This window comes from Sorex araneus, chromosome 4 (genome assembly GCF_027595985.1).
Source record: "Sorex araneus isolate mSorAra2 chromosome 4, mSorAra2.pri, whole genome shotgun sequence".
NCBI lineage: Eukaryota > Metazoa > Chordata > Mammalia > Eulipotyphla > Soricidae > Sorex > Sorex araneus.
In genome coordinates, this window is record NC_073305.1 from 43250030 (window position 1) to 43274451 (window position 24422).

The 24422-nt window shown below is 45.3% G+C and overlaps 1 pseudogene; it reads left to right on the top strand.

Annotated features, from left to right (window-relative positions):
- The first annotated feature begins 233 nt into the window (after positions 1–233).
- On the top strand, positions 234–21028 carry LOC101550442 (phosphatidylethanolamine-binding protein 1-like; annotated as a pseudogene).
- Positions 21029–24422: the final 3394 nt, after the last annotated feature.

Here is a 24422-nt window from a genome sequence, read left to right on the forward strand (position 1 = left end):
TTTTCTCTTTGTAGTTGTATTTTCATGCGCTTAAAAAGAGTCAGAGAAAAGTTTCCAATTGTGGCGAATTCTAATATAGTCAGTTTTTCTTTTATATATGGTGCTTTGGTATTAAGATTAAGAATCCTAGGACTCCCTCTGATAGGTGTTTGGGCCAGTGCAGTGCGAGCCCCCCTTGGCCTGTGCCTGACTGCTCAGACTCTCTCTGGCCACTCTGCCTGCTCAGCCCCACCATGCCGGTGGACATCAGCAAGTGAACTGGGACCTTGAGCTGCAGGAAGTGGATGAGGCCCCACAGCACCTGCTGCAGGTCAAGTACTCCAGGATGGAGATCAACTCACTGGGCAAAGTTCTGACTCCCACCCAGGCGAAGAACCGGCCTAGCAGCATTGCATGGGATGGCATGGATTCTGAGAAACTCTACACCTTGGTCATGACAGACCCGGCTGCTCCCAGCAGGAAGGACCCCAAGGTCAGGGAGTGACAACACTTTCTTGTGGTCAACATGAAGGGCAGCGACATGGCAGTGGCACTGTCCTCTCCGACTACATAGGCTCTGGACCGCCCAATGGCACAGGTCTTCACCGCTACGTCTGGCTGGTGGACAAGCAGGACAGGCTTGACCTTCTCTTGGTACCTCCTTCAAACAGAGAAGGTTGAACACTGAGAAAGTGAAACAGACTACTTTCTGAGAAGTATGCATAGATCCCCTAATCCCAAAGTATTTTTTTTAAATAAAATGTTTTGAGAGCCATGTGTTCCCTCTCTGTATTTCCTCATGGGTAGAGTGAGGTGTCGCTATATCCTGTTAAAGAGAGGCTAATACGAAAAGAAACGAAAAGAATTGCAGGAAGCCTCATGTTAGTAGACCAGAGATGACTCTATTGTGCATTGGTCTTCAAGACTCTCTTGTCTTACTGAATTAGAGACTGGATTTATGGGTGGGGATGACTTTGTCTCGGTGAAATCACTGGGTAGCTCTGGGTGCTTTCCTCCTCATAACTGTGGGAGGATACTACTAGGTCAACAATAAATTACTGCATTTACCTTGTATATTTCAGGGTGCTCTTGATTTACTATTAGTGTTCATCCCACATTATCTATGCTCTCTATGACTGATCATTGCTAATTCCAGAACTTTTGCCTCCTACCTAAATTATAGTTGCTATCTGGTTGTCCATCTCTTCCTTGTCATCTTCTTGATCCTATAGTGGTGCTTGAGACTTAGTGGGTTCTTGGGCCTCTGGAGACCACTCCTACCTTATTAGGCAGCTAGCTATCAGGGAAAATTATTTAGAGTTTAGTCAAAAGGTTATCTTCCACATTGATATGAATGAATCAATGAATGAATGAAGAATAACTAGAGTTTGCAGAAGAGAAGAAGGGTATGTAGTAAGGAAGAAAACTATACAGAAGCAAAGAAGAGAGGTATAAAATCAAATTATAATTGAAATACTCAATCTTTTGAGAGTACCTGTATAAAGAACGGAAAAGTTGATTTGTTATATGCGGCATGAATGTCAGGTGTGTGGCACTTAATAAGTTCTAGGAGTCCTCACATTTAAGCAGGCAGGACAAAGAAGAAATAGGTGAGAGCTTAAGATTATTGTTCCTTCCAACATAGAAATGCATTATTTCTAAGCACCTAGAATTCTAGGTATGTCAGAACATCCTACCCATTTATGGGTACTTTCCCTGTGGAATAATTCTCATACATTATATTCCACAGAGGAGTCGAAAAAGATGGGGCCTGGAGGACGAGAGCGAACAAGTTTTTATTGCACTGGTGGTCCAGGGGGTGCCGCTTGAGGCCACTATCAGAGTAAATGACAGATTATAGGGCCCTTTGCCATGACCAGGTTCTGGTTATCTCACTTTATTATCTCACTCTCCCTTTTGTGCTCGCTCATCCTTCTCATGTTCTTGAGCCGATAGATGGGCTGGAGACATACTGGGTTCATGGGCCTGTGGATACGACTCCTGCCTCATCAGAGAGCCTGCAGAACCACTGCATCCGGACTTGTCTGCTCCCTCCACTTGCTGTCCGCCATTGTAAATTTTCAAAAGGACAAGAATAAAGAGAGGGAGGAGGGTTTAAAGTGACCATCTAATAGCTCATGTAGAGGTTAAGTGCCAGTTGCAAGATCTGGGTGAATGGAGCTCGCAATAGGGGGTGGGGAGGTGGGGAATACAGTGCTGGACATTTTCATGGAGACTGAACAGATTTCAGTTTCTTTGTTTTCACTGGTTCCTAGTTGGTTCCAGTTACTGCATGTTGACTTTCAGGACCTCTGTCAGAATCTTTGGCTCCTGAAATTGAGAGTCCTACTGAGAGAGAAGGCAGCGCTTTCGGTTGAGACCTCATCCAGAGTCAAAAGGTTGAACACTGCTCCTAAAGATGCAATGTCAAACTGACAAAAGTGACATGTAGTCCCTTCATTGTGAAGACATTCAACTCCAATATGAAGACATTCAAACTTGGGAGGTTGAGCACTGGCATAATGGTGCAAGCTAGAAAGTGACAGACTAATTGTGGGCAATACTGGCAATCCCAACACCCTGAAATCCCCAACTATTTGCTCAATACATGTGTTCTGAGAACTTATGTGTTCCTTCTGTGCAGTTCCTCGTGGATATAGAGAGGTATCGCTACCCTTCCATAGGGTAGAGGCTAACAATACAGGAAAAAAAACAGATAAAGAATTTTGACAAAAGCCTTTGAAATAATGCCCAGAGACTTCCACATATTCTTCCAAATATCCCAGCCTTGTAGCTCCTGTCTGTATTTATGCCCCAACTACTAAAATCCACATGCTTCAGTTGCACCCTAACAACTGTAACCCTTGTAAATCTCAGTCTGATCCCCGGCACCATTCACCTGTTTCTGCTTCCTACTCCACGAACTTTCTTAATCTCCCGGATCATTCCCAGCTCCTTGACTCCAGTCACAGCACCACCCATCCCACAACTTCTTCCCATATTCCCAAAACACCCTCTCACCCTCCAACTCCTGCAAAGTCTTATCAGAGTCAGAGAAAATCCACTCACCATCCTATTCCTGCAAATTCTTCTCAGATTCTCAGACCAAGCATTCACCATCTTATTCCTCCAATCTTCTCAGACCACCAGACCACCCACACACCATCATACACCTGCATAGCCTTCTCATATTTCAAGACCAACTACTCAGCAATCTGCTTCTGTAACCTCTGCCAAAATACCATCTTCCCAACACACAACCCATCTAAGTTCACTTGAGCACATTTGCAGAGGCTTGCTAGAAACTTTATCCCTCCCCCTTCTTAACAGCTCCCTTTTCTTGAGTTTTCTGGCATTTCTCATTTCTTATCTGTCTCCTTTGCACTTTCTTTCATATCTTTTCTAGCCTACCAAGGTGCCAGAAATTCAGAGTCGGTTCTTGCATGAGGAGCCACACCGTGACTGTCTGCTGGAGTTGTCTGCTCCTTCTACTGATTGCGCACCATTGGACAGTGGGGAAGGACGAAAAGCAAGCGAGATGTGTGCTAAGGGAACATGTAATCTGTTCTTCTGGAGGGTAATTCCTAGTCAAATTTGCTGGGTAAAGGGAACCTGCAAAGCGGGGTGGGGAATATAGTGCTTGAGAGTTGCCAGACGTTGGGACCACCTATCCCAGCCCCATTTCTCCTTTCTGCTACTTCCCATTATCCTGATGAATTACAACATCTGTACCCATGCTGGTGGCAGGCCTGTCCCCAGGTGAGGAGGAGTTGCTGTGAAAAGGGCATTGCTGCCACAGGAGGATGTCACAGGGGACAAAGTTATATAAAGAGGCTCAGGCACAGCATAGATAAATTGGACCTAACTCAAAATGCTTCGAAAACTACCACACATACCCAATATTGCCTGCTTCGCTCTCCTTTCTCTATTTATTCTTTCTATTCCCATTCCCCCTAAGATCCAAGGACCTCACGTACACCCTAACAACTCTAGCACATTGATCTGCACCACTTTCTTGTCTTACTGAAAAGGAGGCTGGATCTATGGATGAGGGAGACATTGTGCCAGTTACATCACTGGGTGGTTCTGAGGTTTTGCCTCCTTATAACTGCGGGAGGATACAATGTTAAACAATAAGTCTATGCATTTATCTTGTATATTTCGAGGTGTTTTTTATTTACCATTTTGTTCATTCCACGTAATCAATGCTATGACAGGACATTGCTTGTTCCAGAGCTTTTGCCTCCAAGTAAACTTACAGCTGCTATCTGGTTGTCTGTCCCCTCTTTCTCATTTTTGTCAGGTGAAAGTGGTGCTAGAGAGTTAGTGGGTTCTTGGATACCACTCCTGCCTCATCAGGCAGCTTGCAGAGCCACAGCATCTGGACTTGTCATTTCGTTCCAATGTTGTCCTCCATTGGAAAGTTAGGAAAGGACCAGAATAAAGAGAGCAAGATATGTTTCAATTGACCATCTAACAGCTCATGTAGAGATTAAGTCCTTGTAACAAGAGCAGGGTAGAGGGAGCCCTGAAGGGGGGTGGGGAGGTGGGGAAAACAGTGCTGGACATTTTCAGGGAGACAGAAGAGACTCCAGCTTCTTTGTTTTCACTGGTTCCTTAGGGGTTCCATTTTTTGCATGTTCACTTCCAGGACCTATTTGGGATTCTGCCCACAAGAGACTCCTACCGGACTGAAGGCAGGGTTTCCTATTGGGACCTCATCCAAAGTTGAGAGGTTGAACACTGCTCCAAAAGATGCCAATGCAGAGAGTGACAAAGATACAACATACAAGATAGAAAGTGACAGACGAACTGTGGGAACTACTGGATAGATCCCAACACCCTATATTCCCAAAGAATTTTCTCAATAAAAGTATTCTGATAACTCATGTGTTCTTGCTCTGCAGTTCCTCATGGATATAGTGAAGTACTGCTACCCTTCCATTAAGTAGAGGTTAATAAAACAAGGCGAAACCCAAAGAATTTTGACAAAAGCTTTTGGAATAATGCCCAGAATATTCCCACGCATTGTTCCAAATATCCCCAGCCTTGTTTCTCCTGTCTGTATTACTGCCATTACTCCAAAGACCCAAATTCCTCAGCTGCCCCCTAACAACAATAAGTCTCATAAGTCTCAGTCTGCTCCCGGCACCCTTCACCTGTTTCTGCTTCCTACTCCATCCACTCTCCTGTTCTCCCTGATTATTCCCAGCCCAGTGACTCTATCCTTAGCATTCCCCATACGACAACATCCTCTCACATTCTCAGACCACCCACTCACCATCCTACTCCTGCAAAGTCTCCTCAGACTACCAGACAGCACTTTGACCATCCTATTCCTGCAAAGTCTTTTCAATTTCACAGACCAAGCACTCAGCGTCCTATTCCTGCAAAGTATTCTTAGACTCCCAGATTGAAGACTCAGCGTCCTGCAGTCTTCTGCAGTCTTCTCATATTTCCAGACCAAACACTCAGAGTCCTATTCCTGCAAAGTTTTCTCAGACCGGCTGACCACCCACTACTTATCCTATACCTGCAAAGTTTCTTCTCATATTCTGAGACCACCTACTCAGCAATCTGATCCTGCAACTGCTGCCAAAACACTGCATTACTACTCTAACTTCCCTTGAGCCATTCTCCTGGGGGTTGGCTAGGGACCCATCCTCTCCTCCTTCTTAGGAGTTCCCCTTTCTGAGTTTTCTGGTATTTCTCTGCTCCTAGTGGTACTTAATGCAAGTCAACCAGCTGCCTGTAGTTGGGTTTTGACCAATACAGGGAGAGTAAGAAAAGGGATGGTGTTTCTGCCTTTATTGCAAACCACAACAGCTAATTAGAGAGAGAAAACAGAAGGGAATGCCTTGCCACAGTGGCAGGGTGGTGTGGGGGGGAGATGGGATTGGGGAGGGTGGGAGGGACACTGGGTTTACGGGTGGTGGAGAATGGGCACTGGTGAAGGGATGGGTTCCCAAACTTTGTATGAGGGAAGTATAAACACAAAAGTGTATAAATCTGTAACTGTACCCTCACGGTGATTCTCTAATTAAAAATAAATAAATTAAAAAAAAAAAAAAGAAAAGGGATGGTGTTTCTGGGATTCGAAGTGACCAAATTCTTACTGACCTCTAGTCCTGGAGGTTCCTGTTCGGGACACCTTCAGAGTAAGAGACAGCTACCAGGGTCCTTTGACACAACCAGGTTCTGGCTGTTTCACTTTATTAATTCACTCTCCCTTTTCTGCTTCCTCTTCCATCTCATCTTCTTTACGTGTTCAAGTGTCAGACTCATTGAGCGGGTTCGTAGGTACCACCCATGCCTCATCAGGCACCCAGTGGAGCCACAGCTTTTAGATTCCTTCAACTTCTTGCTTCTTCTATTTCTTGTCTTCCATTGGAAAATAGGGAAAGCAAGAATAGCAAGCAGGAAGTATGGGAAGGGAACATCTGCTCTGACTGTGTAGAGGGAAAATCTTAATCATATTTTCCGGGTAAAAGGAGCCCATAATGTTGGATGGGAACTCAGAGTTTGAGAACATTAGTGAGAAAGAGGAACTGAATTTTATTTATTTTCTGTGGCACCTCACAAATCAAACTTTGCTCACCTTGACTTTCAGGACCTGTCTGGGAATCTGTGCCGTTGAGACTCCTGGCAGAGAGAAGGCATGGCCTTCTATTGGGACCTCATCGCAATGAAGAAGTTTGAACACCAAGATACTGAGAAAGACTAAGTTATGGTAAATTTTGTGGCACTATTTGGTATATTCCCACAAAATTGAGAGTGTGAACCTGAGCTGTACCTGTGTCTCAATATACCTGGAGGGGTGGCGGGGATATGGGGAACACAGTGCTTGAAAGTTTTCAAACATTGGGACCACCGAACCCATCCCCATTTCTTCTCTCCACTACTTCCCATGATTACTGAAATACAAGAACACATCTGGCCATGCTGGAGGCAGGCCTGCCCCCAGATGAGGTGCAGATGCTGTCACAAAGGGCACTGATGTCACAGGATGATGTCACAGTGGACAAAGGTATATAAAGAAGCGCAAGCACAGCTCAGGTCAATTTTTCACATTGTTGGAAAATGCCTCGGCAACTCCCCCATATTCCAAACATTCCCCGCCTTCTCTCCTCTCTCACTATTTCTTCCCTTCCCATTCCCCCTAAGACCCAACTACCTCACCTACGCCCTACCACTGCTAACCCTCCTAAACCTCAGTCTCTTCCCCTGCACCCTTCACCTGCTTCTGGTTCCTACTCCCACCACTTTCCAAATCTCCCGGACCCTTGCTGTCCCCGTGTCTCTGGCCCCACCACCACCCACCCAACCTCTGCTTCTTACATTCCGAGACCCCCCTCTCACCGTCCCCACCCCCCCAACTCTTCTCCCAAACTGAGAAAACGCTCTCGATACCCAGTTCCCGCAAACCCTTCTTTAACTCCTAATCCCCCCACTAACCAGCCTACTCCCACCAACCCTTCCCATATTCCCAAACCCCCCACTCACCGACCTGCTCCCACACTCCGTAGCAAAACCCTATTCACCCGCAGCACAAGTCATCTCCCGTCACTTGCCCCCACTTGCCGGGGGTTGGCCAGGAATCCTCGGCCTCCCCCACCTTACTAGCTCCGCTCCCTGGAGTCGTCGGCACCTCTGGGGTTGGAGTAGGCCTTTAGAGGGTAAGTACATCAGAAGCCCAGAGATGGGGTTTGACCACTAGAGGGACAGTTAGAAAAAGGATGGTGTTGCTGGGATGAAGAAAGCCCAAACTTTTACTGAACTGCAGATCTGGTGGTGCCTCTTGAGCCACCATCAGAGAAAAGTACAGCTGACATGGTCCCTGGCCATGCCCAGGTTCTGGCTGTCTCACTTTCCTATCTCCACCTCCTTTTTGTGCTCTTTGTTCCTTCTCATCTTTTCTAGCCTATCAAGGTGCCAGATAGTCACAGAGTGGGTTCTTGCATGAGGAGTCACACTGTGACTGTCAGCTGGAATATTCTGCTCCCTATAAAGATAAAGGTAGGGCCTTTAAGAACTAAGAGGGATGGAGTGTTTATTTCACAATGGTTCCTGGCGGTTCCTGTTCAGGCTGCCATCAGAGTAAACTACAGCTTACGGGGCCCTTTGCCACGACCTTCTGGCTCTCTCACTTTCTATTCTGGTTCTGGCTGTCTCACTTTATTATCTCATTCTCCTGTTTGTGCTAACTCTTCGATCTCATCTTTAGCCTAGCAAGGTGCCAGACAAATCGAGCAGGGTCTATGCCTCATCGGGCGGCCGGCGGAGCCACAGCACCTGGACTCGACTCGTCTGCTCCCCTGCTGTCCACTGCTAGACAGAGGGAAAGGTAAGAAGACAGAGCGGGAAGCGTGGTAAGTGAACATCTAATCTGTTCACATGCAGGGTAAGTCCGAGTCACACTGGCTGGGTAAAGGGAGCCGGCAATGTGCGTTGGGGAACACAGTGCCTGAGATTTTCAGAGAGACAGAGGCACTCAAGCTTGTTTTCTGTGGAACCTCGGAGATTAAACTTTCTGCACCTTGACTTTCAGGACCTGTCCAGGTGTCTGGAATCGGATCCCTTGCAACCTGCTCAGATAGAAGGCGGGGTCGCCTTTTGTGACCTCACACAGGAACAGAGGTTGAGCACCGCTAGAATGCGGCAACCTCGGAAGGAGCACGGTCGCAGAAACTAAAAGATAAAGGTAAAGGAAGACGTGCTGATCCTACCCAGAATATCTGATGAAAACAGGATGGATACTTCTGGGAAAGTGTCTTACCAAACATTTCATTTTCCAAAATGTGTTGTGAGAGCTCATGTGTTCCCCCTTTGCAGTTTCCCAAGAATAGGGTGAGGTATTGCTCCCCTTCCACTAAGGTCAGGCTAATACAGAAAAAAAAACCAAAGAATTGTAGGAAGCCTTATGTTTGTAGACCAGGGAAGACCCTTTCATGCATTGATCTACAGCACTCTCTAGTCTTACTGAAGTAGAGGCTGGATTTAGGGATTAAGGAGATTTTTTCTTGGTTAATTCTCTGGGTGACTTTGGGTGTTTTCCTCCTCATAACCATAAGAGCCTGTGGTTAGGTAAGGAATAAATTTATCCATTTAACTTGTAGGATATTTCAAGCTAAATTTTTTATTTTGATTTCCTGTGCTGATATCTTGCTGATCATGGTCTCTATAACTTGTCATTACTCCTCTCCAGAGTTTTTGACTCCTTATCCCGGGAGATCCCAGCAAGCCACAGAGAGTATCTTGCGCCCCACACCAGAGCCTGGCGAGCTACCGGAGGCGTATTGGAAATGCAAAATTTCATTACGTCTCAGAATTAAGAGGTTACTGGTGCTCGCTGGGGTATATCGATGAAATCCACTTGCTGGGGGTTGGTCAGAAACTTCGGCCTCCATCTCCTTACTATCTCGGCTCACTGGAGTCGTCTGGCACCTCTGTGGTTGGAGTAGGCCTTTAGGGTAAGTCCACCTGCAGCCTGGAGATGGGGTTTTTGACCACTAGAGGGACAGTTGGAAACAGGATGGTGTTGATGGGATGCAGAGGGACCAAACTTTTACTGAACTGCAGACCTGGTGGTGCCACTTGAGGCCACCACAGAGAAAGGTACAGCTGACACGGCCCTGGGCCATGCCCAGGTTCTGGCTGTCTCACTTTCTCTCCACCTCCTTTTTGTGCTCTTTGTTCCTTCTAGCCTATCAAGGTGCCAGATAGTCAGAGTGGGTTCTTGCATGAGGAATCACACCATGACTGTCGGCTGGACTTGTCTGCTCTCACTAAAGATAAAGACAGGGCGTTGAGGAACGGAGAGAGACCAAGTGTTTATTGCACGGTGGTCCCTGGCGGTTCCTGTTCAGGCTGCCATCAGATTAAACTACGGCTTACGGGGAACTTTGCCACGACCTTCTGGCTCTGTCACTTTCTTTTCTGACTCTGGCTGTCTCACTTTATTATCTCACTCTCCCTTTCGTGCTCGCTCTTCTATCTCATCTTCTTTAGCCTAGCAAGGTGCCAGACAAATCGAGCAGGGTCTATGCCTCATCGGGCGGCCTGCGGAGCCACAGCACCTGGACTCGACTCGTCTGCTCCCCTGCTGTCCACTGCTAGACAGAGGGAAAGGTAAGAAGACAGAGCGGGAAGCGTGGTAAGTGAACATCTAATCTGTTCACGTGCAGGGTAAGTCCGAGTCACACTGGCTGGGTAAAGGGAGCCGGCAATGTGCGTTGGGGAACACAGTGCCTGAGATTTTCAGAGAGACAGAGGCACTCAAGCTTGTTTGTTTTCTGTGGAACCTCGGAGATTAAACTTTCTGCACCTTGACTTTCAGGACCTGTCCAGGTGTCTTGGAATCGGATCCCTTTGTAACCTGCTCAGACTGAAGGCGGGATCGCCTTTGTGACCTCACACAGGAACAGAGGTTGAGCACCGCTAGAATGTGGCAACCTCGGAAGGAGCTTGGTGGCAGAAACTAAAAGGTAAAGGAAGACATGTGCTGATCCTACCCAGAATATCTGATGAAAAGAGGATGGAGACCTCTGGGAAAGTGTCTTACCAAACACTTCATTTTCCAAAACGTGTTGTGAGAGCTCATGTGTTCCCTCTCTGCAGTTCCCCATGAATAGGGTGAGGTATTGCTCCCCTTCCATTAAGGTCAGGCTGATACAGAAAAAAACAAAAAGGGGCTGGAGAGATAGCACAGCACATAAAGCCTTTGCCTTGCACGTGGCCGACCCAGGTTCGAATGCCAGCATCCCATATGGTCCCCTGAGCACTGCCAGGAGTAATTCCTGAGTGTAGAACCAGGAGTAACCCTTGTGCACTGCCAGGTGTGACCAAAAAAGCAAAAAATAAAAAATAAAAGAAAGAAAATACCAAAGAATTGTAGATAGACTCATGTTAGTAGACCAGGGAAGACACTTTCATGCACTGATCTACACCGCTTTCTAGTCTTACTGAAGTAGAGGCTGGATTTAGGGATCAAGGAGACTTTGTCTTGGTTAACTCACTGGGTGGCTCAGGGTGTTTTCTTCCTCATAACCGTAAGAGCCTGTGGTTAGGTAAGGAATAAATTTCTCCATTTAACTTGTAGGATATATCAATCTAACTGTTAAATTTTGATTTCCTGTGCTGATATCTTGCTGATCATGGTCTCTATGACTTGTCATTGCTCCTCTCCAGAGGTTTTGACTCCTTATCCCGGGAGATCCCAGCAAGCCACAGAGAGTATCTTGCGCCCCACACCAGAGCCTGGCGAGCTACCGGAGGCGTATTGGAAATGCAAAATTTCATTACGTCTCAGAATTAAGAGGTTACTGGTGCTCGCTGGGGTATATCGATGAAATCCACTTGCTGGGGGTTGGTCAGAAACTTCGGCCTCCATCTCCTTACTATCTCGACTCACTGGAGTCGTCTGGCACCTCTGTGGTTGGAGTAGGCCTTTAGGGTAAGTCTACCTGCAGCTTGGAGATGGGGTTTGACCACTAGAGGGACAGTTGGAAACAGGATGGTGTTGATGGGATGCAGAGGGACCAAACTTTTACTGAACTGCAGACCTGGTGGTGCCACTTGAGGCCACCACAGAGAAAGGTACAGCTGACACGGCCCTGGGCCATGCCCAGGTTCTGGCTGTCTCACTTTCTCTCCACCTCCTTTTTGTGCTCTTTGTTCCTTCTAGCCTATCAAGGTGCCAGATAGTCAGAGTGGGTTCTTGCATGAGGAATCACACCATGACTGTCGGCTGGACTTGTCTGCTCCCACTAAAGATAAAGACAGGGCGTTGAGGAACCGAGAGGGACCAAGTGTTTATTGCACGGTGGTCCCTGGTGGTGCCTGTTCAGGCTGCCATCAGATTAAACTACGGCTTATGGGGCCCTTTGCCACGACCTTCTGGCTCTGTCACTTTCTTTTCTGGCTCTGGCTGTCTCACTTTATTATCTCACTCTCCCTTTCGTGCTCGCTCTTCTATCTCATCTTCTTTAGCCTAGCAAGGTGCCAGACAAATCGAGCAGGGTCTATGCCTCATCGGGCAGCCTGCGGAGCCACAGCACCTGGACTCGACTCGTCTGCTCCCCTGCTGTCCACTGCTAGACAGAGGGAAAGGCAAGAAGAGAGAGCGGGAACCTTGGTAAGTGAACTTCAGAAGACAGATGGTCTCAAGCTTGTTTGTTTACTGTGGAACCTCGGAGATTCAACTTTCTGCACCTTGATTTTCAGGATCTGTCTGGGGTCTGGGAATTGGATTCCTTGTAACCTGCTCAGATTAAAGACGGGGTCGCCTTTTGTGACCTCACACAGGAACAGAGGTTGAGCACCGCTAGAATGCGGAAACCTTGGAAGGAGCTTGGTGGCAGAAACTAAAAGGTAAAGGAAGACATTTGCTGATCCTACCCAGAATATCTGATGAAAACAGGATGGATAATTCTGGGAAAGTGTCTTACCAAACACTTCATTTTCCAAAATGTGTTGTGAGAGCTCATTGTTCCCTCTATGCAGTTCCCCAAGAATAGGGTGAGGTATTGCTCCCCTTCCATTAAGGTCATGCTAATACAAAAAATAACCAAAGAATGTAGGAAGCCTTATGTTTGTAGACCAGGGAAGACCCTTTCATGCATTGAATTACACCACTTTCTAGTGTTACTGAAATCGAGGCTGGATTTAGGGATGAAGGAGATGTCTTGGTTAACTCAGTGGGTGGCTCTGTGTGTTTTTCTCCTCATATCCGTAAGAGCCTTTAGTTAGGTAAAGATAAAGTTCTCCATTTATCTTGTAGGATATTTCACGCTAACTTTTTAATTTTGATTTACTATGCTGATTTCATGCTGTTTATGGTCTCTATGACTTGTCATTGTTACTCTCCAGAGTATTTGACTCCTCCATCCTGGGAGAGCCTGGAAAGCCACTGAGAGTATATTGTGCCCATCACCAGAGGCTGGCAAGCTACCCTTGGCACATTTTCAATACAAAGTACGTTTTGAATTACAATGTACATTATAATTATATTACAATGTCTCACTATGGTTGCACTACTGGTGCCCACTGGGGTAAATCCATGAACAATGGGATTAAGTGCTTAGAGATTGCTACAATAATACAGGTAAGTAAGAATGCTACCTGCTTGTCTGTCTCTGCCCTTTCAGCTGAGCTGTCTAGCAGTATAAGCATCTCTGATCTCTGTCTTTATGCTGGGTCTTTTGCTATCCTGTAAAATTATTGATTTAGACCAAAGTCAGATTGCTAGTCCTCACAGTATAATATGACATGGAAGAAGGAATAAGTGGAAGTTTGTACAAATAACAAAAGGGATCTGACACATGAGGAAAAATCAAGAAAAATCATGAATAAAATAATGGCAATCTAATATTAATGGTTAACATTCTGAGAGTACTGGTATAGTCTAACAAGCTGATATAAAGGGCAAGAAACTAAAGTGAGTCTCTTAATATGAACTAGGAGTCCTCACATTTAACACGGCAGGAAAAAACAAAAATGGTGAAAGCCTAAAGATTACTTTACATTTCAACGTAGAAAGCATTATGTCTAACCTAATAGAATTCTACCTCTCCAATCCTGCGCATAAGTGGGTATTATCCCTGTTAGAACTTTCATAAATTTTGTTTCACAGATGAGTGGATAAAGATGGGGCCTAGAGCAATGAGACTGAGCAAGTGTTTATCGCACTAGTGGTCCTGGTGGTGCCTGTTCAGGCCGCCATCAGAGAAAACTGCAGTTTACAGGGCCCTTTGCAATGACCAGCTTCTGGCTGTCTCACTTTATTCTCTAACTCTTCCTTTGTGCTTGCTCTTCCATCTTCTATACACTTTTGAGGATGGAGACTCACTGACTGGGTTCTTGATACCACCCATGCATGCCTCATCAGGCACCCAGTAGAGCCACGGCATTTAGACTCCTCTGCTCCTTCAATTTGTTGTCCAGCACTGGACAGAAGGGAGCAAGGAGAGCGAGAAAGAAGTTGGGTAAGGGAACATCTAATTTGTTTGTGTAGAGGGCAAATCTAAGTCACATTTTCTGGGTAAAGTGAGCCCAGAAAGTGGGTTGGGAATGAAGTTTTTGAGAATTTTAGAGAGACACACGGGGACTCAGTCTGTTTATTTTCTGTGGCACCACAGGATTAAATTTTCTGCACCTTGACTTTCAGGAATTGTCTGGGAATCTGCGTGCTTGAGAATCCAGGCAGACAGAAGGTTTGACCTTCTCTTGGTACCTCCTTCAAACAGAGAAGTTTGAACACTGAGAAAGTGAAACAGACTACTTTCTGAGAAGTATGCATAGATCCCCTAATCCCAAAGTATTTTTTTTAAATAAAATGTTTTGAGAGCCATGTGTTCCCTCTCTGTATTTTCTCATGGGTAGAGTGAGGTGTCGCTACCATCCCGTTAAAGAGAGGCTAATATGAAAAGAAAAGAAAAGAATTGCAGGAAGCCTCATGTTAGTAGACCAGAGATGACTCTATTGTGCATTGGTCTTCAAGACTCTCTTGTCTTACTGAATTAGAGACTGGATTTATGGGTGGGGATGACTTTGTCTCAGTGAAATCACTGGGTAGCTCTGGGTGCTTTCCTCCTCATAACTGTGGGAGGATACTACTAGGTCAACAATAAATTACTGCATTTACCTTGTATATTTCAGGGTGCTCTTGATTTACTATTAGTGTTCATCCCACATTATCTATGCTCTCTATGACTGATCATTGCTAATTCCAGAACTTTTGCCTCCTACCTAAATTATAGTTGCTGTCTGGTTGTCCATCTCTTCCTTGTCATCTTCTTGATCCTATAGTGGTGCTTGAGACTTAGTGGGTTCTTGGGCCTCTGGAGACCACTCCTACCTTATTAGGCAGCTAGCTATCAGGGAAAATTATTTAGAGTTTAGTCAAAAGGTTATCTTCCACATTGATATGAATGAATCAATAAATGAATGAAGAATAACTAGAGTTTGCAGAAGAGAAGAAGGGTATGTAGTAAGGAAGAAAAATATACAGAAGCGAAGAAGAGAGGTATAAAATCAAATTATAATTGAAATACTCAATCTTTTGAGAGTACCTGTATAAAGAACGGAGAAGCTGATTTGTTATATGCGGCATGAATGTCAGGTGTGTGGCACTTAAGTTCTAGGAGTCCTCACATTTAAGCAGGCAGGACAAAGAAGAAATAGGTGAGAGCTTAAGATTATTGTTCCTTCCAACATAGAAATGCATTATTTCTAAGCACCTAGAATTCTAGGTATGTCAGAACATCCTACCCATTTATGGGTACTTTCCCTGTGGAATAATTCTCATACATTATATTCCACAGAGGAGTCGAAAAAGATGGGGCCTGGAGGACATGAGAGCGAACAAGTTTTTATTGCACTGGTGGTCCAGGGGGTGCCACTTGAGGCCACTATCAGAGTAAATGACAGATTATGGGGCCCTTTGCCATGACCAGGTTCTGGTTATCTCACTTTATTATCTCACTCTCCCTTTTGTGCTCGCTCATCCTTCTCATGTTCTTGAGCCGATAGATGGGCTGGAGACATACTGGGTTCATGGGCCTGTGGATACGACTCCTGCCTCATCAGAGAGCCTGCAGAACCACTGCATCCAGACTTGTCTGCTCCCTCCACTTGCTGTCCGCCATTGTAAATTTTCGAAAGGACCAGAATAAAGAGAGGGAGGAGGGTTTAAAGTGACCATCTAATAGCTCATGTAGAGGTTAAGTGCCAGTTGCAAGATCTGGGTGAATGGAGCTCGCAATAGGGGGTGGGGAGGTGGGGAATACAGTGCTGGACATTTACATGGAGACTGAACAGATTCCAGTTTCTTTGTTTTCACTGGTTCCTAGTTGGTTCCAGTTACTGCATGTTGACTTTCAGGACCTCTGTCAGAATCTTTGGCTCCTGAAATTGAGAGTCCTACTGAGAGAGAAGGCAGCGCTTTCGGTTGAGACCTCATCCAAAGTCAAAAGGTTGAACACTGCTCCTAAAGATGCAATGTCAAACTGACAAAAGTGACATGTAGTCCCTTCATTGTGAAGACATTCAACTCCAATATGAAGACATTCAAACTTGGGAGGTTGAGCACTGGCATAATGGTGCAAGCTAGAAAGTGACAGACTAATTGTGGGCAATACTCTCAAGATCCCAACACCCTGAAATCCCCAACTATTTGCTCAATACATGTGTTCTGAGAACTTATGTGTTCCTTCTCTGCAGTTCCTCGTGGATATAGTGAGGTATCGCTACTCTTCCATGCAGTAGAGACTAATAATACAGAAAAAAATACCGAAAAAGAATTTTGACAAAAGCCTTTGAAACAATGCCCAGAGATTTCCACATATTGTTCCAAATATCCCCAGCCTTATAGCTCCTGTCTGTATTTATGCCACAACTACTAAAACCCAAATGCGTCAGCTGAACCCTAACAACTGTAACCCTCGAAAATATCAGTCTGATCCCCAGCATATTCACCTGTTTCTGCTTCCTACTCCACAAACTTTCTTAATCTCCCGGATCATTCCCAGCTCCTTGACTCCAGTCACTGTACCACCCATCCCACGAGTTCTTCCCATATTCCCAAAACACCCTGTCACCCTCCAACTCCTGCAAAGTGTTATCAGAGTCAGAAAAAATCCACTCACCGTCCTATTCCTGCAAATTCTTCTCAGATTCTCAGAATACGCACTCAATATCCCATTCCTCCAAACTACCCAGCACCGTCGTACACCTGCATAGCCTTCTCATATTCCAAAACCAACTACTCAGCAATCTGCTTCTGTAACCTCTGCCAAAATACTGTCTTCCCCAAACACAACCCATCTAAGTTCCCTTAAGCCCATTTGCAGGGGTTCACCAGGAACTTTCTTTACCCCCTCCTTACCAGCTCCCTTTTCATGAGTTTTCTGGCATTTCTCATTTCTTATCTGTCTCCTTTGCACTTTCTTTCATATCTTTTCTAGCCTACCAAGGTGCCAGAAATTCAGTCGGTTCTTGCATGAGGAGCCACACCGTGACTGTCTGCTGGAGTTGTCTGCTCCTTCTACTGATTGCTCACCATTGGACAGTAGGGAAGGACGAAAAGCAAGCGAGATGTGTGCTAAGGGAACATGTAATCTGTTCTTCTGGAGGGTAAATCCTAGTTACATTTGCTGGGTAAAGGGAACCTGCAAAGCGGGGTGGGGAATATAGTGCTTGAGAGTTGCCAGACGTTGGGACCACCTATCCCAGCCCCATTTCTTCTCTTTGCTACGTCCCATGATCACTATGAAATAAAAAAAACACCTCTGCCCATGCTGGTGGCAGGCCTGCCCCTAGCTGAGGAGGAGATGCTGTCACAAAGGGCACTGGTGTCACAGGATGATGTCACAGGGGACAAAGATATATAAAGTGGCTCAGGCACAACTCAGGTCAACTGTTACTAATACAGAAAAAATGCCTCGGCAACTCCCCCTTATCCCAAACATTCCCCGCCTCCTCTCTTCTCTGTTTCTTCGATTCCCATTCCCCCTAAGACCCAACTACCTCTTTTTTTATTTGTGCAATTAGAAAGTATTTCAGAAAGTATTCAAATCGGGGGGAGTATTTCCTACAGAATAGGAAACTGAGATACACAGGAAAAGGTTAAGTGTCTGTCTTGGCTAGAGAAAGCCCATGCCTGATTTGAACATACATATGTGAACATGCACGCAGTTAATTTTTTAGTTTTTATTGGCCACACCTGCTGGTCCTCAGAGGTCCTAGTCCCCACCTCTGAGGACACCGTCACTCCTGGCTGTGCTCCGTGGAGCTGGGCGCCAGCATGGTCGGGTACGTTCAGGGCCAGAGCTTGGTCTCTCCACCCACCCCAGCCCTGTTGATTACTTCAGGATGGATCCTGCTGCGTTGCGTTAACGTTCATTGTCCTACTGCAAGTTGTGGTTTCCCTGGTGCAGTTTATCACTAAGTCACCTTCGAGAACTCCCTCCGGCCCTGCTGGAGGGAGAGTAAGTCTTTATTTCCCTGTGGATTCGCATCTCACCCCGAGGGGCGCCAGGCTCAGTCCCGGCTCTTTTCTCGGATGCCCAGTGGAGCGGAGTTGGGGCATATGCAGTGCAGCGTGGACTCCCCACGAGGCAGCTCCTCGGCCTCCATACTGTCTACTCAGCCCTTGCTGAGGAGTCCCTTGCTGGTGTTTTCCTTCTGTTTGGAGCCTGCACCCAGTTGTTTTCAAGGCCCACTCCAGGCCATGCTCAGGCCATGTGTGGTGCCAGGGATGGAACCTGAGTCTGCCTCATGCCAGGGAAATAAATACCCCACCCGCTGTACTATCCCTTCACTCCCCTCCCCATGAGTCTTAAGACTCTAAATTTAATCAAAACTTTCCATTTAAATTTTACTTAAAAATTTATTTAGACTTAAATAAAAGTTACAGCTGTTTTATTTTTCCGTGTTGTTATTACTGTTTTGTGATAGGTTCACACTCGGCTGTACTCGGGGCTTACTCCTGGCCTGGCACTCAGTGGTCTCTCCTGGTGGTGCTCAGCAGACCTGATGCTGTGGCAGGGATGAAACTGGGCTTGCCTCAAATAAGAATTGCACTGGTGCCTTGAGGAACGAGAAGGACCGAGTGTTTATTGCACATTGGTCCCTGGCGGTGCCTGTTCAGGCTACCATCAGAGTAAACTACGGCTTACGGGGAACTTTGCCATGACCTTCTGGTTCTCTCACTTTCTTTTTCTGGCTCTGGCTGTCTCACTTTATTTTCTCACTCTCCCTTTTGTGCTCGCTCTTCCATCTCATCTTCCTTAGCCTAGCAAGGTGCCGGACAAATCGAGCAGGGTCTATGCCTCATCGGGCGGCCTGGGGAGCCACAGCACCTGGACTCGACTCGTCTGCTCCCCTGCTGTCCACTGCTAGACAGAGGGAAAGGTAAGAAGAGAGCGGGAAGCGTGGTAAGTGAACATCTAATCTGTTCACGTGCACGGTAAGTCCGAGTCACACTGGCTGGGTAAAGGGAGCCGGCAATGTGCGTTGGGGAACACAGTGCCTGAGATTTTCAGAGAGACAGAGGCACTCAAGCTTGTTTGTTTTCTGTGGAACCTCGGAGATTCAACTTTCTGCACCTTGACTTTCAGGACCTGTCCAGGTGTCTGGGAATCGGATCCCTTGTAACCTGCTCAGACTGAAGACGGGGTCGCCTTTTCTGACCTCACACAGGAACAGAGGTTGAGCACCGCTAGAATGCGGCAACCTCGGAAGGAGCTCGTTGGCAGAAACTAAAAGGTAAAGGAAGACATGTGCTGATCCTACCCAGAATATCTGATGAAAACAGGATGGAGACCTCTGGGAAAGTATCTCACCAAACACTTCGTTTTCCAAAATGTGTTGTGAGAGCTCATGTGTTCCCTCTTTGCAGTTCCCCAAGAATATTGCTCCCCTTCCATTAAGGTCAGGCTAATACAGAAAGAAACAAAGAATTGTAGGAAGCCTCATGTTAGTAGACCGGGATGACTCTATCATGCATTAATCTGCACCACCCTTACTCTTAATGAAGTAGAGGCTGGACTTAGGAATCAAGGTGACTTTTTCTTGGTTAACTCAATGGGGGTGCTCTGAGCATTCTCCTCCTGATAAACATAAAAGCCTATCATTAGTTAAAGAATAAATTTCTCCATTTAACTTGTTGGATATTTCATGCTAAGTTTTTAATTTTGATTGCACGTGCTGATTTCATGCTGTTCATGGTCTCTATGACTTGTCATTGCTCCTCTCCAGAGTTTTTGACTCTTCCATCCAGGAGAACCCGGAAAGCCACTGAGAGTATTTTGTGCCCCACACCAGAGCCTGGAGAGCTACTGCTGGCATGTATGAAATGCAAAATACAATTCCAATGTCTCACAATGGAGACGTTACTGGTGCTCACAGGGGTTAACTGATGAACAATGGGACGATTTGCTAAGAGAGTGCTACAATGCTACAGGTGAATTAGAATGCTATCTGCTTGCATCTCTCTGTCCTATTAGCTGAGCTCTACTAAAAGCCTCTCTGATCTCTGCCCATTCGTGGGTATATTCGTCCTCTAAGAACTTTGTGAATTTTGTTTCACAGATGAGTGGATAAAGATGGGGCCTAGAAGAACGAGAGTGAGCAAGTGTTTATTGTACTGGTGGTCCTGTTGGTGCCTGTTCAGGCCGCCATCAGAGAAGACTGCAGCTTACAGGGCCCTTTGCAATGACCAGCTTCTGGCTGTCTCACTTTATTCTCTAACTCTTCCTTTGTGCTTGCTCTTCCATCTTCTATACACTTTTGAGGATGGAGACTCACTGACTGGGTTCTTGATACCACCCCTGCATGCCTCATCAGGCACCTGGTGGAGCCACGGCATTTAGACTCCTCTGCTCCTTCAACTTGTTGTCCACCATTGGACAGAAGAGAGCAAGGAGAGCGAGCAAGAAGTTGGGTAAGGGAACATCTAATTTGTTTGTGTAGAGGGCAAATCTAAGTCACATTTTCTGGGTAAAGGGAGTCCAGAAAGTGGGTTGGGAACGCAGTTCTTGAGAACTTTAGAGACACACAGGGACTCAGTCTTGTTTATTTTCTGTGGCACTACAGAGATTAAATTTTCTGCACCTTGAGGACCTGTCTGGGAATCTGCGTGCTTGAGAATCCTGGCAGAGAGTGCAATGAACCTCAGCAACCAGTCTTGGGACCACTGGGGCAAGTTCAAAGTGGCAGCTGGAAGCAAGAAGTATGGTCTGGGTGCCTGGTTGGCCGGCTCCTGTTACCAGGCCAAGTGGGACAACTACTTGCCCAAACTCTACGGCCGGGAAGTAGGCCGGGAAGTAGGGGACAGTGAGGTGCCCCAAGCATCCCCAGGGGCCCGGAGCAGGCCGAGTTCCACGCTGCTTGTCCCTGTCTCTCCCCCATTCCCTGTTCACCAGCACGACCTGAGATGATGATTCAGGGCGACTTCACTTTCTGCCTGGCAGTTATAACCCTAGAGGGGCACCTACTCAGTTTCTCCATTGGGAGGATGTTTTGGAGCTATGATTGGGTCATCCAAGAATGAGTTAAGGTATTATCAGCAACCCAGAGTTTAAAGGAATCATTCAGGTTCAAAGACTTAAGTAATGGAGCAGAGCATCAGAGAACCCTTAGAGGAAGTTCAAAAGGGAAAAAAAATGTGCTTCTGCCTTTGTGAGCCCCAGTCCAGAGAAGGCTGGAGCCTTCTCTGACATGATTTCATGGTCCTGCCTGTTGCCAAGACAGCGGAAGGTTCCTGGGTTGCTGGCTCCCAACATGTGGCCTGGACGGGGCAGGGTAGGTCCCCGACTGGCTCCTCAAAGACCAGCACTGGGAGATGGGGGAGCTGCTGTATTGTCAAGCCCTCCAGACGTGGGCTGGGTGGGAGGTCACTGGGAACCTGTATGTCTGCCTGTTTAAATTGATCACTTCCCCTGGGTGTAAGAAGAACTGATCTGGGGTTTCAGAATGTGTGTTAATCCTGCTTTTCCTTGTAGTTGAATAAAGTAACAATAAAGGAAAAATAAAGAAAGAGAGAAAGAAAGAAAGAAAGAAAGAAAGAAAGAAAGAAAGAAAGAAAGAAAGAAAGAAAGAAAGAAAGAAAGAAAGAAAGAAAGAAAGAAAGAAAGAAAGAAAGAAAGAGAGGTTAAGAATCCTTTGCCTGCCCTAGATCCCACAGATTTTAATTTTATCTTCTAAAAAATAGGATTTAACATTTTACAATTAAGTCTGTGAAAATTTTTGGCTTAACTTTTTAAAAAGAGGTGGTCTGCTTTTTTTCCTTCCTATGGATGCCTAATTGTTCCAGCATCACTTTTTGAAAAAAAGTTATCATTTTCTGCTGAATAGCAGTATGCCTGCTATGGGTGGGCACTTTCATAAGTCTAGTTCTACTTTATATCTTTTTGATCTATATGCCTGCCCTTTCCTGAACCAGACTATTTTGTTTTTGTTTTTGTTTGGGAGGCCACACCTGGCAATGCTCAGGGCTTACTCCTAGCTCTGCACTCAGAGATCACTCCTGGTGGTGCTCGGGGGACCATATGGGATGCTGGTCATTGCACCTGGATTGACCATGTGCAAGGCAAGCATCTTACTGACTGTCCTATCACTCTGGCCCCTAAAACTACAGTCTTGACTACTGATTATATGTAAGAAATCCTGAAACCAGATAAAATGACTCTAGTCTTTTATTTTCAAAATTGTTTTTGCTAATAAATTCTTGTGATTTTTCTATACAAATTTAAGAACGATCTCATCTATGTCTGCAAAAATTATTGCTGGAATTTTGAGGTAAATTGCTTTAAGGCAATAGGTTGATTTATAAAAAAATGTCATATTTACTGTGTTGAATCTTCAAATACATGAACATTATGACTTTCCACTTTCCACACTTATTTGAGTTTTCTTAATTTTTTATCAACATTTTGTAGGTTTTAAAGTATAAGTCCTAAACACACTTAAGTTGATTTATGCCTAGCTAAATGCTAAATATTTTTGAAAAATTGTATATGATACTTTGTTTTTAAGTTTTATTTCCTGTGTGTTTGTTAATAAAGATGTAACTGGTTTTTGCTCATTGGGATTTTTTACTGATCTATAAATTTAATTTGATTTGTGAATTTTAATGCATCTTTATTTCTTTTTTTCTGTTTGAAACTTTATTTAAACACCGTGATTTACAAAGTTGTTTATAGAAGTTGTTTCAGGTATTCAGTGTTCTAACACCAATCCCACCATCAATGTGACCTTCCCTCCACCAATGTCCCCATTTTCCCACCCAACCCCAAGCTACCTCCTTAACAGACACAAAATAATTTCCTTCAGATTGCTTGTCACAACATATATCTCACAATGGTGCAATGAAATTCATTTTCTGAGGATTTACCAAAGCTGTGTGATGCTAGTTGAGCCTTCTGTATTATTTGTTTTGCTTTTTGAGTGTAGTGGGCTTCTGTGCAACTTTTGCATCTAATTTGCTGTGCTCCGACTGGGCCGTCAGCATTATGAAATTAGAAAGTGTCACACAGCTGCAGCGGCACTTCAGTTGCTGTGGAACTAGGGTGATTCAGCAGCTTGGTATCTGGAGTTGTGAGAAAGATCCATCTATATGCTGTAAGATGCTAGATGTGGGGGGGACACTGGGCGTCTCAGCAGGGCCAGGACTTGGTCCACCCGAATATCTCAGCCCACAGACAGTGCTTACCTGACGATTCAGGCAAGATGAGTCTGCTCTGGGTTTCTTAATCCTACAATATTGCTATTAATTCTAAGAATATTTTTTGTAGGTTCCCTGCAATTTCAATTTCTGTCTGAATAACCATGCAGTCTTCAAAGAGGGACAGTTTTGCTTCTTCTTTTCCCATCCATATATGGCTTTTCTTTATTTTTATTTTTTAATTCCTTATTGCACTGCTAGAACCTATGGTTAGGAGTGATAAATATAAACATCATGTGGGGTGAGGGACCTGCCTACTCGGGTTTGGGCCCCTGCATTGCACATGGTTCCCTGACCACTGCCAAGTGTGACACCCTGAGCACAGAATCAGGAGTAAGTCCTGAGCACAAGACAATGTGACCCAACCTCTGTACACTTAAAAAAAAAAAGAAAGAAAAGAACAAAAAGGAAATAAACATCCTTACCTTGTTCCTGATCTTAGAGGAAAGTAGTCTTTCACCATTAAGTATGATGTTATCTCCAGGCTCTACGCAGATACTGTGTATTAAGTTGAGGAAGTTCTTCACCACTTTGTAGTTCATAGTTCATAGTTCACTATCAGGTTTTACTTTCTTTCTTTTTTTGGCTTGTTTGTGTTTTGGACCATACCTGGTGGTGTTCAGGCTTACTTCTGACTCTGTGCTCAGTAATCACTCCTGGGAGAGCACCATGGAGCCTATGTGGAGTCTTCTAAATGCTCTATGTTCTCTAAAATCGTTTGTGCCTGTTTCCTCATTGCTGGGGATATCCCTTCCTCCCTTCTAACAGCCCACAGGCTTCGAGATGCCCTGCTTCCAGCCTCATCTTTTCTTTTTTTTTTTGCTTTTTGGGTCACACCTGGAGATGCACAAGGGTTACTCCTGGATCATGCACTCAGGAATTACTCCTGGCGGTGCTCAGGGACCATATGGGATGCTGGGAAGTGAACCCGGGTCAGCCATGTGCATGGCGAATGCCCTACCCGTTGCAATTTGAAAATTTATAGTTTGTAGTATGTCCTTATTAAATCCTTCAATGTACAAAACTCCAATGGGGAATTTTTCTGTTTCTTTTCATTTTGGCTTTTGAACTAGGAACGTTCTCATTTTGCTCTCCAATATCTGAATATACATTATGTTATGCCTGCATGAGAGACACATACATAAAAATGGAAAATATGTCTCTTTTGTGTCAATTAAACTCAATTCTACTTTAAAAAAGAATGCAGAAGGGATAAAATAAA